The sequence below is a fragment of the Hyperolius riggenbachi genome, chromosome 12 (assembly GCF_040937935.1).
Source record: "Hyperolius riggenbachi isolate aHypRig1 chromosome 12, aHypRig1.pri, whole genome shotgun sequence".
Lineage (NCBI taxonomy): Eukaryota > Metazoa > Chordata > Amphibia > Anura > Hyperoliidae > Hyperolius > Hyperolius riggenbachi.
In genome coordinates this window covers 149,435,879-149,453,390 of record NC_090657.1, presented here as the reverse complement: position 1 = coordinate 149,453,390, position 17,512 = coordinate 149,435,879, and the positions used below count along the sequence as shown (strand labels likewise).

General features: G+C 42.8%; 1 long non-coding RNA gene across 6 annotated transcripts in view; it reads left to right on the top strand.

Annotated features, from left to right (window-relative positions):
- LOC137542184 (uncharacterized) overlaps nucleotides 1-17,512 on the top strand; it is a 126,219-nt gene that overhangs the window by 16,742 nt on the left and 91,965 nt on the right. Inside the window, exon 3 of one of the 6 annotated variants that reach the window (XR_011025372.1) lies at nucleotides 14,681-14,761. The exons of the other annotated variants lie outside the window; for them this stretch is intronic. This is a non-coding gene — a long non-coding RNA (uncharacterized lncRNA). The remainder of the gene's footprint in view (nucleotides 1-14,680; nucleotides 14,762-17,512) is intronic. 6 annotated transcript variants of the gene reach the window in all.

The following is a 17,512-nucleotide window of genomic DNA, read 5'->3' as shown; positions in this document are numbered from 1 at the left end:
GAGTGGTGACTGTGTGTCCCCGTCACCCCCCCCCCCAGCATCTATCACTGTTATTGCGCGCCAGCATACTTCAGCATGCAGGAGAGTGATATCATCCATCATATTAACTACTTGACTACTGCAACACACTACTCTGTGGTCTACCAAAAAGTAGACTGGCACCTGTCCAATCCCTACTAAACTCTGCGGCCCGTCTCATCCACCTCTCTTCTAGATCCTCTGAGGCAGCCCCTCTCTGCCAATCCCTCCATTGGCTACCAGTTGCCCAAAGGATCCAGTTTAAACTTCTCACACTTGCATACAAAGCTCTACACAAACTATCGCCTCCATACATTTCCTCTTTAATCTCCAGATACCTGACCGCCTGGAACCCTCCGTTCCTCACAGGAGACCCTTTTGTCCTCCAGCCTAGTCACTTCCTCTCACTCTCGCATCCAAGACTTCTCACGGGCTGTCCCTCTCCTTTGGAACTCTCTCTCTCAGCCGGTTCGTCACGCCACGAGTCTGGAAACCTTCAAATGTACTCTGAAAACACACCTGTTCAGACAAGCCTATAATTTGCTATAGGCAGCACTGAAGGCACACTGGCTTACCCACTAATCCTTGTGTTTCCTTCCCTTTTGTTTCCTCCCCACTACCCTCTAGATTGTAAGCCCGCAAGGGCAGGGACCTCCTCCTAGTGTTTCTCATACTGCTGTTATTTTAACATATGTACATGTACCAACTACATATCAACTATGTATGTATCTGTATTTATTCTATTCAATGTCATGACTGTACAGTGTCTTGTATTTCTTATGTATATTTGTTCCCCATTATTTGTTTGTACTATGTACAGCGCTACGGAAGATGTTGGCGCTATATAAATAAAAAATAATAATAATAATAATATTAACAGAAGACACACAGCCGTCCCCTTCACAGCTCCGTGCATGCGCCCACAGTTCCCCGCAAGGCCGTGCGCCTGAGATCAACACGCTCAGCTCGTGCACTGAAGGTAAACAGTGCATGAGCGCAGAGAAGGAGATCCCTGCTTTTACAGGCGCTCTGCGCAGGAAGACAGAACGATTCAGATGCAACCATATAGGAGCAGCGAAAATCAGTGCAATAGGGAGAACTAAAAGTAGGGAACTTGGTGAGGTGTTTGCTGAAAAAGTACTTTTGGGTTTAGGTACACTTTAAGTTTTATGTTCTTTTTATGTAAGGTTGTCATGGGCCAGTCTTATTGAGTACTGGCTGCCTCCACTTTCCTTTTACATGCTCCAATGCTGTTATGGCCCCTCCTTCCTTCTGTCTCTATCCCAGGGTCCTGTGGGGTCAGGTGAAAGAAGATGTAATTATGCACATCATGTAAGACAACACTGTTCCAGCACTTTCTCCCCACACTCTGCACCAACACAAGGGTGGGAGATAAAGTACATACAGAAAAGGTAGCCATAGACCTGACGATTATGGGCAGATTCGACTAAGAGACCAATTTATCTCTAATCGTATCTGATTAGAGATAAATTTGTCTCTAGTCATAGCTGCCCATATACTACAGACCAAGTCCGATTTCAGCATGAAATCTTCAGGGAATCGGCTGAGCCCGCCGTGTCCCCCCCACCGTTGCCCCCAATGTATAATTACATTACGTCCATTATGGCGGCAGCGGCGGTGTATCCATCATTTCGTCGCTCGTTTCAAAATCGCCCACTGTACCACCACACACTGGACCAACCAACTTTGGCCCGACATCTTGCAGCATGCGCGATCAACATTACCACCAATTTCCATCCCGAAATTGGTCGCTTTGTCGGTCAGGCATGTACTTGGCGGCACTGATTTTTATCCAATTCGATTATAATAATCTAATTGGATGGTTGATTGGCAGCCAAGTCACCTGATGTATGGCCACCTTTACAGTAAGAGATGGATGTAAACACGTGACTGAAAGCTGAGGAAAATGCTGGGGGGACTGAATGAGAGGATGCACACTACTTCCTTAGCACTTGCACCCCAGACGAAGGTATTGACTAATGCCTAATTCGTCTAAATGCCACACATCACCTGTTACCAGGAACTGGACATGTGCAGTGCCTTGAAAAAGTACTATATAATTATTAGTATTACTATAGTATTAATGCTCCTTTAATATTATTTTATGTGATGCATCGGCACTAAAAATGGTGAAGTGAAATAAGAAAAATATTTACACAAACAAATTAAAAAAAGTTATAATTTGAAAATTGGTCTTTGCATATGTATTTCCCCTCTTTGTTATGAAGCCTGTTAAAAGTCCTGGCACAACCAATTACCTTCAAAAGTCACATAATTTGTGAAATGAAGTCCACCTGTGTGCAATCTAAGTGGCACATGATCTGTCAGTATAAACACACCTCAGAAAAGCCGCAGAGGCTTCCACACCACTAAGCAAGAGAGAGCAAGAGAGCTCTTCAATTAAGACTGTGATACAGTTGTTAAGAAGTACAAGTTAGGTTTGGGTTATAAAAAAATATCCAAAACATTGACTATCCCCGAGCACCATCAAATCCATCATCTTCAAATGGAAAGAACATTGTGCCACAACAATCCTGCCAAGAGAGGGCCATTCACCACAACTCACAGACCAGGCAGGGAGGGCATTAATCAGAGAGGCAGCAAAGAGACCGAAGGTAACCCTGCAGGAGTTGCAGAGTTCCACACCAGAGATTGGAGTATCTGTGCATAGGACCACGTTAAGCCATACACTTCATAGAGCTGAGCTTTATGGAAGAGTGACTCAAAAAAGCCACCACTTAGCGGCGTTTGCGATGCTGAATCGCAAAATCGCAAACCGCTAGTGATTTTGAAATCGCTACGGTTTGCTTTTTAACATAGGAATCGCGGTAGGTAATTCCACTACCGCGATTCGATTTTGACTCATACGCGATTACACCGCGGATCGATCTTTGCCGTGATTTTGCTATGCAGTGCATTGCATAGCAAAATCGTGAACGCAATCGCTGGGAATTTTCCTGCACTTGCGCGAACGCTAGCGATTGCTAGTGGAAAAGGGCCCTTATTTTAGAGTTAGAAATAAGAAGGCATGGTTTCAATTTGCCAAAAGGCATGTGGGTGACTCCCCAAATGTATGGAGGAAGGTGCTCTGGCCAGATGAGACTAAAATTAAACTTTTCGACCACCCAGGAAAATGCTATGTCTGGCACAAACCAAACACATCTCATCACCCCAAGAACACCGTCACTACAGTGAAACATGGTGGTGACAGCATCATGCTGTGGGGATGTTTTTCAGCAACAGGGACTAGGAAACTGGTCCGAGTCAAGGAAAAGATAAATGGTGCTAAATACAGGGATATTCTTGAGCAAAACCTATGACAGTCTTTCAGTGATTTGGGACTGGGATGGAGGTTCACCTTCCAGCAGGACAGTGACCCCGAAGCATATTGCTAAAGCAACACTCAAGTGGTTTAAGGGGAAACATTCAAATGCCTTTGAATGGCTTAGTTAAAGTCCAGACCTCAATCTAATAGAGAATCTGTAGTCAGACTTGAAGATTGCTGTTCCCAAGCAAAAAACAGTGAAACATTAAGGAGCTGGAGCACTTTTGCTTAAAGTGTAACTGTCGGGCATAAAATCAAAAATCAATTCTTTATTTTTATCTGGTAAACAAGTAATAAGGATGCTAACCAGGCAATCCGAAGTTAAAATCACTATTACTTTTCTTGTTGATAAATTATCATTCCCCAGTTTATATGACTCTTATTTGGTACACAGAAAATTTGGTACACAAAAGAGAAGTTGCAGGGCATGCTGGGTTGTCTTTTTTTGCTTCTGTACTCCCCCTCAGTCTTAAAGCGGAATATAACCCAGCATTTCAACTTTGCTCTAAAACATTTACAGAATATTATATGCAGCCAGCATTTTTTTTTTTTTACTAGACCAGCATTGGAAGGGTTACACGCAGAGCTTTAAAGTTCCGTGGAGAGAAATGCAGACGCATCCGAAGTTTAGATACATACATTTAAGTAAACACAATGTAACAAGTGGTGAATGTTACACACTCTCTGACTGTGCAGGAGCTGGAGGACAGCCAGAAAGTGTGTAACATTCACCACTTGTTACATTGTGTTTACTTAAATGTATTTATCTAAACTTCGGATGCGTCTGCATTTCTCTCCTCGGAACTTTAAAGCTGTGTGTAACCCTTCCAATGCTGGTCTAGTAAAAAATAAATGCTGGTTGCATATAATATGCTGAAAATAGTGTTTTAGAGCAAAGTTGAAATGCTGGGTTATATTCCGCTTTAACTAAAGCAGCCTGATTGGCTGAAGCCTCTTTCCCTCCTGTTTTACCCTCCCACACCTCTGTTCCTCTCTGATTGGCCAAAATTTCTCAGGTTGAAACAATGCACTTTCTATAGTGAAAGGCGGCAAATCAGGCAGAGGAGACTAAGGGCGGATATTACATCACGACTGGCTTCAAAATAGCCACAGTAAATATGGAAACTGTCTAGAATAGGATTCTTCTCTTTTCCTTTATAAAATTCACAGGAATCATAACGTGGACAGTGCAATACATACGTTATGTAAGTAGAGCAAGTATTTATCTACTTATATATTTGTTTTTTTTCCTGAGATAGTATGGCTGACAGCTCCTCTTTAAAGGAATGGGCAAAAATCCCAGTGCAAGATGTGGCAAACTTAAAGAGAACCCGAGGTGGATCTTTGGGGGCAGATGGGACACTGAGCCATGTTCTCTGCCTAATGACATGGCTCTGTGTCCCCCAATCGCCTCTCTCTACTCCCCCACTGCCACGCTATAGCCCCTCGAGTTAAGCGACAAGATTTGTCGCTAACTCAGAGGGGAGAGGAATTGCCTGTTTAAAATGCCTGCCAGGGGTGTTCCTACAGTGTTTCCTGAGCTGCCATTGGGCAGCTCTCTCCCCCTGGCCACGCCTCTTGCTGCTCCCCCGCCTCCCTGCACGCTATGAGAGACACACAGTCTCTCAGTGCAGCGTTGTGACCCAGGGGTCATGCAAGTGAAAGTGAGCCATTGCGGCCCACGGGAGCGGCGGGGAGTGGCTGTTTTTGCGGCTGCCTGATCCGCTCAGCCCTGCAGATCAGGTAGCCTATTTTTTTTTATATTTTCTGAGCCCACCTCTGGCTCTCTTTTAAAGAGACTTATCCAAAAGGGATTTGCAGCTGAAATTGCCGCAAAAGTGTAAGGCTTGGTGGTGTATTCTCCACAGTCAGCATGCAACGCATGAGCTGACGTGGAGGAGGTACACACACTAGCACCAGGAAACAGGCTATCCCTAGTATAGTGGAGGGAAGGAATGACTCCAAAAGGAGATTGTGGCGCACAGAGCCGGTGCAGATCCGACAGCCACAAACAATGCTTTCGCTATAACGTCTCAGCGCAAAGTAGCGCTGAGCGCATAAACCAGAACTGAGGAGATCAGGACAGGTAGACAGAATGAACGCTTGCTAGCTAGCCGCTACTTAGTGACAGCAAGCGTCCACAACAAGACAGACTGGAATGAGGCAGCCAATGCGTAGCGGCGATGGCGTGCCTCACAAAGACAGGACAGGATAGTCAGGAAATAGCAGGATCAAGATAGATGAACGTAACACAGATAAATATACAATAAGTATGATTTCCTAGCGTATTACAATTACAGCTATCAATGAAACTATTTGTAACGTCTGACTAACATATGTATATATCGGCAATGAACCGATATATGACATAAGCAGGAACACTGACTTAGGACTGGAACGATACAGGGAACAGGACTCAGAAGGATTCGCTATCTCTTCGCAGAGATGAACGCAATCCACAAACGGTAACAGGACAGGATTCAGAAGGATTCGTTATCTCCACACAGAGATGAACGCAATCCACAAACAGGACCAGGAACAGGATAACTAGCTCAGCACGGGGGATCACGATACGCGCAACCACCAAAACGTGCTAGAACTGACTAGCTGAACACAGGATATAAACAGTTCGTGTACGTATATATCAGCGTCACTGATGTATCAACGTAACACGAATACAAGGAAAATAATAAACGTGCTGGTATGCATATATATGGGCAATGAACCAATATATGATGCAAAACCAGCAAAGTATCTTTAGAACAAGAAACACGATCGGGGGCTGAAGCGACAGCAAGACAGGCTTAAACTGAAGCTATGAAAACCCGAGGAGTCCTGCAGGAAGCAGATCTTTATACTGAGGTCATCCAATGGGAGCAGACATGCAGATTCCCACACAGGTGACTGATAATCAGTCACAAGCTGACAGCAGGGAAAGGCAGACAAAGCTATGCAGCTTGCATGGAAAGAGATCAGAACTGCCTGAGCTGCAGCACTACTACTTCCAGCAATACCTGCTGCAGCAGCGATCATGACAAAAAGGTGATTAGACATAGTACCAACTTTAGGGGGGTGAATAGCTATGTATGGTGGAGTTTTCAGTTATTTTGTTCTATTTATTGTCTGCTTCACAATAAACCAAATAATACACCTTCAAAGTTGTTGGTATGCTCTGTCAATGAAATGCAAAGCTCTCAAACAATTTATTTTAATTCCCGGTCGTGAGGCAACAAAACATTAAAAAATCCCAAGGGGAGTGTATACTTTTGCAAGGCACTGTATATGAAACCGTGCATGTTCAGTTGCAGTTCATTACTCACAGCTGCAGGTTAGAGTTTCTCTCTAACAATATAGACATAAAGTTAAGGTAGCCATACATCTGAAGCTTTTGGGCAGATTCGACAAAGATACAAATTTATCTCTAATCGAATCTGAGTAGAGATAAATTTGTCTCTTTGTCAAAGCTGCCCATATACTGCAGGCCGATTCCCGTCGGATTTCATCATAAAATCGTCAGGGAATCGGCTGAGCCTGCCGCTTCCCCCCAATGTATAAATGTGCCCCCCCCCAGTGTGTGCATTTATACATTACCTGTCGTGTGGCAGCCTTCAACAGTGTCCGCCCATCTCTCTGGGTTCTAACAGCTGTATACACGATGCGGCTTTTAGAGCCTGGAGAGATAGACGGATGCCATGAGGAGGCTGCTACAGGACAGGTAATGTATAAATGCACACAGGGGAGAGCACATTTATACATTACGGCAGAAGCGGCAGATTATTCATTGTTTCATCGCTCGTTCTGAAATCGGCTTCCATACCACCGCACACCCGACCAACCGACTTTTGCCTGACATCTTGCAGCATGGGCGAACAACAATGCGACCAATATTCTTCCTGAAATTGGTCGCTTTGCTGGTCGGGCATGCACTAGGTGGCACCGATTTTCACCCAATTCGATTATAATTATTGAATCAGATAGTCGATCGTCTGCCAAGTTGCCTGACATCTTAAGGAGAGTATTATAGTACTAAACCATTTATTTAGCCAGTAGTCTCAAATCTTCCTAATTAATAAAATATGGCTCTATTCCTGAGACCTATAGAGTGACCTGAGTATAACCCACCCAAAAATCTAAAACATATCTCCCAAGAGGGCTGATAGATATATGGATAGCACATGAGGTAGCTTATAGATAGTAGTAGTGAACTAATATAATATATCCTGTAGGTTCTATCCATCAAATATTCCAATCCCCTAGCGCACAGGTGTCAAACACAAGGTCTGCAGGCCGAATGCGGCCCATCCTTGCATTTCATATGGCCATCCAGAGCTTCAAATGTGCATCACTGTAAGCAGTAAAACAACAGCACACTGCCTTCCCAACCAGAGGAGCACGCTGGCGACCAAGTTTCTGGTTCAAACATTGCCAGTTTGAGGTGGGGTGCAGTAACAACCTACAGGACCCTTCAGGAAAATTACCATGGTGCCTCCACTTGGCATCCAAGCCCCCCTCGTGTGGCTAGCATCTTGCCTTGGGCTACATTTCATCTTGATGCTTTTCTGCTGAAACAGCCATGGAGCAGGTAACTATCAAACTGCTCCACTTCGCTATTCTGCAGAGGGGAGAGGAGCTGGCCTTCCATGTTTGCTATAGTTACACCACTTAGTTTGAGACTATTAAGTAAATGTGTCAGGCTTGCCTGGTCAATGACTATAGGTCAGGCTGTATGTCCATATGACTGACCTATAGCCCAGCCGTAACACCTGCACAAAACTCCTACCTAATACAATTCTACAATACCCTGCAGGCAGATGTAGCATACAGACTGACATAATATTCACCTAACAAAGCAGTATGAGTAATATAAGTACAGTGTACTTGGATATATAGTCACCTGAGGCCTGGGGGTGGAGGCAATCCAGATGATAGCCAGGTGGTGACAGGCAGGGAAGGAAAGGATAGGTTGTAGGCAGTTCAAACACTTTTCAGATAACGTGGCCAATCCAATCCAAAGTCAGTCCAGGAAGAGGTCATGGGAGAAACCTTTAAACAAGCAGGGGTCGATCCAGGCAGCAATCAAGATATCCAGGAATAAGCAGAGTTGGCAACGGGTAATCCAATCAGAGAGCGTGGTCAGGAACAGGCAGAAGTTGGCAACAGGAGATCAATCTACAAATAAGCTTGGTCAAGATACAGACAAAGTCGGCACAAGATCAGCAGCTGTGAGCGCAGTCTCAGCAACAAGCCCAGTAGAGGCTATCACGGGCGATGACAGAGAGCACTCACCTTACTTTTATACAAGGACTACCCAGTCAAACAAAAAGGGATCCAAAGTGCCCAATCACCTTGCGGCGTGTCAGCAAGTCAGCTGACACGCCACACACACAAGCTGTCACTTTTTACAGCGGCGGAGCGCGTACTGAGGACGCGTCCGCCTCTTAGCCAATGGGAACTGAGCACCGTGCGCTCCACTGACATCAGAGCCCCGCCGAGACCCAGAGGTTTGCGCCTCAGCGTCGCCATGAGCGGCGAGAAGATCTTACAAAATGTTAAATCTTAATAAACAATTTGGCCCACAACTTAGTTAGGCTAAGTTTTAGATTTTGGCCCCTTACTTGATTGAGTTTGACACCTAGTGGAGGACTTCATCAACCAACCAAATGATTAAATTGCAGTTACATTTGGGCCGCTGCCCATAAGTACCAGGGTCCCCCTGTTCACCCCCTCTATATATACTCCAACAGCTCCATGGTGCACATTCAATGCTCAACCACTTACCCGCCGAAACAACTTCAAGGGCTAGAAACATGTGCCCCTGTCACCCCTGTGGAACAGGCGGCAGTTGGACATCATCCCTGTTGCTAGATGAAGGGACTGGACCTGGGCCCAGAATGAGCATAGCAGCCTCTCCTTTGTCCCGCTTCATGGAAACATCAGTTGATTGCACTGATTTTCCTGTGCTAGCGTGGACTTAGTGTGTGCCTGAAACCTTTGTTTTCTTCTTATTGGCCACTTTCCAGTATAAATAAATAGTAATTGCTTAATCGGCACTACCTAGAGGACAGCCAAGAGGAAGGGGTGCTGTTTTTGTTCTGTGTGGTGGCCCCTCCTAATACATTAGGAAGAGAGGGACCATATCCTCTGTGCCTAATTATATATTGCATAATGCTGAATACTGCAGAAAATGCTAATTCCCCCCCTCCCCCCCCAAAAAAAAAATTGGCAAAAGTGAGACAGCCTTTTCCATTTTGAGGATTTTGAAGCTGATTAAACTTAAAGTTGCCATCCATCATCTGTTTTTTTTTATTGTTTTCAAGAAACTAGCAGCTTCTTGTAATTTTACTTTCCAGGAGTCTAATCACCCTCCCATAATTCCAATTACTGTTTTTCCCAACATAGAATTCATTGGACAAGCCAGACTTTGCCAAAATACTGGCAAAAGCACAGTTGGGATCCTTGAGACCTCTTATTACGCAAGTTTCCTGGAGAGTAGGGTCATAGCTACCATATGTGCAACAGGAAAAGTTGTCTCTAGAGGTGGTGGAGCTGATTTAACCACTTAAAGGGGAACTGAAGAGAGAGGTATATGGAGGCTGTCATGTTTATTTCCTTTTAGACAATACCAGTTGCCCGGCAGCCCTGCTGATCCTCTGCCTCTAATACTATTAGCCATAGCCCCTGAACAAGCATGCAGCAGATCAGGTGTTTCAGTGGTTCAGACTTATAAGTCTGATCTGACAAGACTAGCTGCATTTTTGTTTTTGGTTTTAATCAGATACTACTGCAGAGAAATAGACCAGCAGGGCTGCCAGGCAACTGGTATTGATTAAAAGGAAATTAACATGACAGCCTCCATATACCTCTCTCTTCAGTTCCCCTTTAAGCCCACAGGGTTGAGATTTTTTTTGCATCTGAGCAACTTTCACCTCCCATTCATTTGCCAATAACTTTATCACTACTCATCACAATGAATTGATCTATATCTTGTTTTTTCCGCCACCAATTAGACTTTCTTTGGGTGATACATTTTGCTGAGAATTAATTTATTCTAAATCCATTTTAACAGAATTATTAAGAAAGAAATGCTAAAAAATCATTATTTCTCAGCTTTTGGCCATTATAGTTTGAAATTAATACATGCTACCATAATTAAAACCCATGTAGTTTATTTGCCCATTTGTCCCGCTTATTACACCATTTATGTCCCTATCACAGTGTATGGCGCCGATATGTTATTTGTAAATAAAGGTGCATTTTTTTCAATTTGCGTCCATCACTATTTAAAAGCCCATAATTTAATACATTATATTGATTTACTCCTTTGACATGCATATTTAAAAAGTTCAGACCCTTAGGTAACTATCTATGTTTTGGTTTTTTTGTTTTTATTATAATTTATTTTTTTTAATTAAACATTTGATTTGGGTATTTTTTAATGTGGGAGGTAAACAGCTAATTTTAAATGTTAAAAAATGTATTTATTTAATAGAAAGTGGTTGTGGGTGTGGTTTTACTATTTGGCCACAAGATGGCCACAGTCAAAAAGTCCTGGGAGTGATCGATCTCGCTCCCAGGAAGAAGAATGAAGACCAGGCACTTTTTGAACTCAGAAAAGCCGCAGCGTCTGGAAAGACGCTGTCGGCTTTTCTCCGGGGAGCTTCGATCAGTGAAAGGGATCTATAATCCCTTTCATTGATCACTGGGCTAATGGCCGGCGGCGGGAGCGCACACGGGAGCCCCCGCGGGAGCGTGTGCGGCCCGCGGGAGTGCGCGCAGCCTAACTGGATGAGAATTTCCGTCCAGTTAGGCTTACATGGTTAAAGAGGCACAGTAGTGAGATATAGTAGAATGCAGTAAATTATTCAGGATAACCACTTTAATAGTAATGTTCCTGGTTTCAGCATCAGAAACACTTATGTCACACCTATGTATCTATACTGCTGTGTATTGTTATGTAGCTCCACCCTCCCAGTGGACCAGATTTATAAAAGCATTACCGACAGTTTTTTCTTCTTAAGCAGTTCTAACCAGCAGGGAAACAGTTCTGCATGATAATAAGAAAATTCTTAAATCCTACTTAATAGCAGCAGTTTAGCGTGGATTTCTAGAACTGCACTACAGTTACAGTTAGGGTATTTTGAGTATTTTTTAACCAGTTCACCCCCAAGTGGTTGTTACCTTAACGGACCAGAGCAATTTTCACCTGTCAGTGCTCCTCCCTTTTATTTCCTAATAACTTTATTACTACTTATCACAACAAAATGATCTAGATTATTATTATTATTATATCTCGTTTTTTCGCCACCAATTAGTGTTTCTGTGGGTAGTACAGTTTGCTAAGATTTTTTTTTTATTCTAAATGTGTTTTAATGGGAAAAATAGGACAATAATGGAAAAAAATAATTATTTCTCAGTTTCTGGCCATTATAGTTTTAAACCTTCCATTGTAGATAAAACGAACACATTTTATTTGCCCAGTTGTCCCGATTATTAAACCGTTTAAATTATGTCCCTATCACAATGTATGGTGACAATATATTATTTTGAAATATAGGTGTTATTTTTCTGTTTGGTTTTTTTTGTCCGGTCTATAATTACAAGCCCCTATGTAATAAAGTTAAAGTAATTTTCCCTCATAAAATATAGGTTAAAATTCAGGAGGCTGGGTATTACTCAGGCCTCCAACTAAATAAAGAGAAGTCAGTAGTTCTACTGATAGATCAGCCTAATCTAGGCTCCCCTCCATCCTCTTCACCACTGCAAATTGTAATGTCATTTAAATATCTGGGTATCACTATTCACATGGACCCTAAGCAATACCTGCAGGATGAGGTTTACCCTCTCCTTCAACTAGTAAGGGAGAAAAGTAGAGCCTGGACCAAACTTCCCCTTTCAGTGGCAGGCAGAGTGAATCTAGTTAAGATGATTCTCCTTCCTAAAATTCTCTATGTGATACACCACTCTCCAATATATCTTACCCAACACTTCTTTAAACAATTAAGGTCCTTAGTACTCAGCCTTATATGGAACAGTGGGCGTGCTAAACTACGATACACATTAATGCAAAACCCTAACGGAGAGGGTGGGGTAGCCCTGCCTTCATTCCAAAAATACTATATAGCTGCACAATTACATCAAATAGCACCGTGGTTTTCCACAAATGTTACCTATAATCCAGAACTATACGGCTATGAGGTGGACCTCAGATGCGCTTCCCTTGCTCTTGACCTCCTACGGGGCAACTTACCTCGGGGTCCCAAGACACACTCTCTTCTTGACCAAGCAACCAAGGTGTGGCAGTGGACTATCAGATACTTCCCTAGCACCCAAATAGAACACTACAGCCCAATCTGGAATAACCCCAGGCTCCCTGAATTTATGGATCTCCCTGACATCCACTTATGGATAGCTAGGGGTATAACCTTCCTAGGTCAGATCATAGAGAGAGGCAAACTCCTTTCATTCGAGGCCTTATCTTCTAGATTTACTCTCCACCCTACATTTTACTTCAGGTACATTCAACTATCCCATGCCTTCAAAGCCCAGTTTGGTACTACTCTGGTCAATATACATACCTCCCCTATTTTAAATAAACTCAAAAATGGACAGTATAAACACATGGTGGGCGAACTTTACTCAATTCTTCTTCAGTATAAATCAGACATATACAATGCCCCCTCCAAGGAAAAATGGATCTCATGTGGCCTTGAAATTAATGATGAGGACTGGGATGATATCCTCCAGGGGACAAGACTTACCTCTCCCTCAGTTAGAGAACGGCTCACACAGATATACATTATATCAAGCATACCTTACCCCCCTAAAACTGGCTAAATTTGACTCTGGTGTGTCCCCTACCTGCCCTAAATGTGCATCTTCCACCCCCTCATTGTTTCATCTAATCTGGGAATGCCCCCCCATTACAACATTCTGGAAACAATTAATACAATTCCTTCATGACAAAATGGGTTGCCCTGTGAAGATGGATCCTGCTTTGTGCATCTTAGGCCTAATAACAGATGACTCTATGCCCCAAAATACTAAATTATTTATATCCCAAACTTTATTTCAGGCTAGGCAAGAAATAGCCCAGAAATGGCTTTCAAGTGAATCTCCCACGCTCCAAGGCTGGATTTCCAGAATAGATCGCACCCTCCCATAAAAGAAGCTAGTCTATCTTCACAGGAAGACCATAAACAAGTTCCATTTAATATGGGATAAATGGATAGAAAGATAGATCAGTGTTAGTGTTTACCATGCTGGTGGTAAGAATACCATGAACCTTAAACTTTCTCGTGAGCTCTCTCGCCTCTCCCTTTTACAGTATAAAGTGTGTACATCCCCACATTCCACACGACTAAACTGCAAATAATGTATACTCCTATGTCATTTCTCAATATTGCATATGTACCCTTCTCACATGACTGTACTCGTGTTCTGCCTTGCACCAGGCAGTGTTGTAAAATTTGCCTTACTGTTTCAATAAACTTCGCTTTGGGTTAAAAAAAAAAAAAAAATAGGTTAAAAAAGCTGAGTCCCTAAGGCAACTATTTATTTACTTTTTTAAACTGATTTTTTTTTTTGGGGGGGAGGGGGCTGGGGGGTGTAAGTTATTAATTTGATTAATATTGTGATATGTGTGTGCCTGTAATTTGTAATGTGTGTGTAATTTAATTTTGCTGGTGAACACTCTCCCGTAATAGGAAGTGTTCACTTCTTTTTTTTTACTTTTAACTATGCTGTAACTATTTCCTGTTTTATGAAAGGACGTGGCCGCCGTTCGCGGTCACGTCCATTCATTCCACGCATTGCGATTGGGTAGAGGACCACTCGGTCCTCTTCCCCAATCCCAGACCGCGGTGACCCGACGGTAAATAGTGGCTGGAGCGGCATGCACATGTGCGGAGCGGCGGCGAGAGCAGGTGACATTAAAACGTCCTGTTGCCGTTAACAGCGTCAAACAGGACGTTTTAATAAGTCAGGTTGCCATTAACTGGTTAATTATTGCAATTTTTAATTCCTAAAAATATTGTATCTTCAATTATAGTATATGTTACCAGCAGGGGCCTGAAAGTTGTGTTGTATCTTTCTTTTAAGGCACTTTATTGACCCGACAAAGTGGCAATCAGCTATGAAACGTGTTGTCTTAGTGCTAAATGAATCGTTAATTTTTCCACCGAATATTAGCTTCAGATACTGTTTTATAATTTATATTGGGCACCGTCCTCCTTAAACTTATGTTAGCAAGCCACCCATTTGCGTTTATTGTAAATTTATGATAGTTCATAAAGCTCTACAATAATTTTGTTTTGGTAGCTGTGACCAAAATTATCATTGCTAGGCTGAGTGGGGACGGTCTTGCGCAGAGAGTGTTCGCTGGACTAGCAACCCAGACCTGTGAGTATCATTCCATGTACTAATATCTCTTCCTGTACATTAGAACAGAGGCGCCAGCAGGATAAAAATACAGAAAATTCTTAAAAGCAGGAGAGGCAGTGGTGGACTTACTCACTACCAAGGATACCAGATACACGTGGTGATGTGTTAAACAAAGGAATTTATTTCAATACTCCACACAAAAGGGGAGCAAAGCTTTTAGCATCCAGGTCCGTGTTAAAGTGAACCTCAGGACTAAAAATCGACTCAGCAGCACTGAAAAGGCTTTGTGTTTTTTTAACAGTTTCACAGCATCAGAACTTTGTTTCTCTTATACAAGCCTCATTTTTAGCTGCACAGAAGAAAACTGCCCGGGCTTTTTTCCCCTGATGCTGTGCAAAGCATGATGGGATTTCTGATTTTGTTGTTCTCGTTCTGCTGTTTTGGTGCAAATTTTATTTTTTTTACATTTTGAACTTGACATTTGAAGCCTAGCGTGTGCAGCTGGGAAGGGTAATCAGGACACAGGATAGTTGGAACTGTGTCTCCTGCTCCTTGTCACCTCCTTTCAACCAAAAAGATGGCTGCCCCCATGACAAAGATGGCAGCCCCCATAAATCACAAACATTTGCCTGTTCTTTTAAAACAGGGTGGGTAGGAGATTATATTACCTATCTATTCTAATTAACATAACTAATGTAACTTGATGACAGTATGTTTGTTTAGGCTGAAGTTCCCCTTTAAGCGCCTCTGTTAACACGGACCTGGATGCTAAAAGTTTTGCTCCCCTTTTTTATTGTCTGATTAAGCAGGGCCATGCCTTCCGAAACGCGTTGCAAGTTTGTGTGGAGTATTGAAATAAATTCTTTTGTTTAACATGTCACCACGTGTATCTGGTATCCTTGGGAGTGGGTAAGTCCACTACTGCCTCTCCTGCTTTTAAGAATTTTATGTATTTTTATCCAGCTGGCACCTCTGTTCTCCTGCTGTTCACAGTCCACCCTTGGTGGAGGGGTGTTTTAACCCCTTTCTACCTTCCGATCTCCAGAGCGTGACTTTGAAGGTCTCGTTCACATCTGCTGCGCTGAAAAACGTGTTAAAGCGCATGGTAAAAAACGCATGCGCTTGTGCGCGCTTTAGTCCGCGTTTCTGTGCGTTGCGCTGCGCTTCTTTAAAGCACGTTTTGCTTACTGTAGCAGCAGCAGTTGTCAATAAAACTTTGGTTTTGTATGTAAATGTATTTTTTTCTCCAATTAGGGGTAAAAAACGCATGCGCTTCTATGCGCTTGTACGCGCTTCTGTGCGCTAAAAAAGCGGACCCATTCACTTGCATTGCTGTGCGCTTTACAGCTCAGCGCACAGAAATGCCTGCAACACTACGTTTTTGTAACGCTGCTCAGCACAGCGCATAGATGTGAACCAGCTACATTTAGTTACATGGACAAATCAATACCTTGCTGATCGCACAGGGCAGTGCGCTGTGGAAAGCGCACAGAAACGGCCCTGATGTGAACGAGGCCTTAATCCTGAGTGGGAACAGGTCTAGTCTTCCCACCTGCCTTTAGAGTGGTTGCCTGAATGGTAACCCGTGTGTTGTTAGTATAACGATACTTACCTTTAAAACTTTCACCCATCTTCCAATACATACTACACTATATCGGACTCTCGGTGTCCTTGTGCTTTTTTTCTCTTACATGTTCCCTTTTAAGTTACTTATTAAACAGAATATGGAGGCTCATGCAAGACGCTTATTAAAAAGAAGCACCATAGCAACATATGGTAGAATGTAGTAAATTATTCAGGAAATCCACTTTTATGTTAATTACCCAGCATTCAGCATTATAAACATTTTCTGTATCTATATATTGCTGTATATTGGTATGTAGCCCCGCTCTCCCCATGAATTCTCCTGCCAGAGCATTCTGGGAGACCAGCTAAATATTTTCATTGGCTTCAGAACAGTAAACAAACATTCCACAGAGATGCACCTGACAGCAGTAAAGATGTTGCCACCTGTGATAAAATTCAGAATGTAAATCAGGGCGAGGAAAGATTTTACGACGGGCAAATACTGACTAAAGGATTTATAAAGTAATATTGCAAAAAAAAATAAACCATTTTGTTCAGCGCATTATTTTCACTACAGTTCCTCTTTAAACAAGATTGAGTGAACATGCCAACCGAAAGACGTGTGTACTTAAGAAATTACCAAAGAGAAGTAATGGGCTTATTAAGCATTTATCTGATTTTACCTTTGAATGCTTTCCAGGCTTACTTGGGTTTATTTATGCACTGATGGCAATCTTTGGGAAAACAGGGTGATGTTTGTTGGGAAGCACATGTATTGCACCTGTGTAAGTCCTGCAGTTAGAGCTTCATGTTCCACTATAAAAATGACATATTCATTTCCTTTTTCGTCATAAGGAGCAGGCAAATCACTCATACATTGTAGTCGGGCAACTGGTTAGTGTTAAAGAAAAACGATACTGTATTTCCAGTAAGTGAATTTTTAGCAATACTATAAACTTTCCTTAACCCCTTCCAGCCATGGTAGTTCTAACCTAAATGACAATGGAAAGTCTGTTTCTGAGAACAAACTTCGCCTTTAATCGCCATGATTGGCTAATCATTGTGGTCACTTCATTATAGACCACAGTACTGGCCCCTGATTAGTCTCTGGGAACTGAGGCTGCATGCCCAGAGATCCATGGTCTGTGCACAGGAGTGCATAGACAGAAAAAGTGCAAGATCTGATCTCCCCAAGAAGGTTCA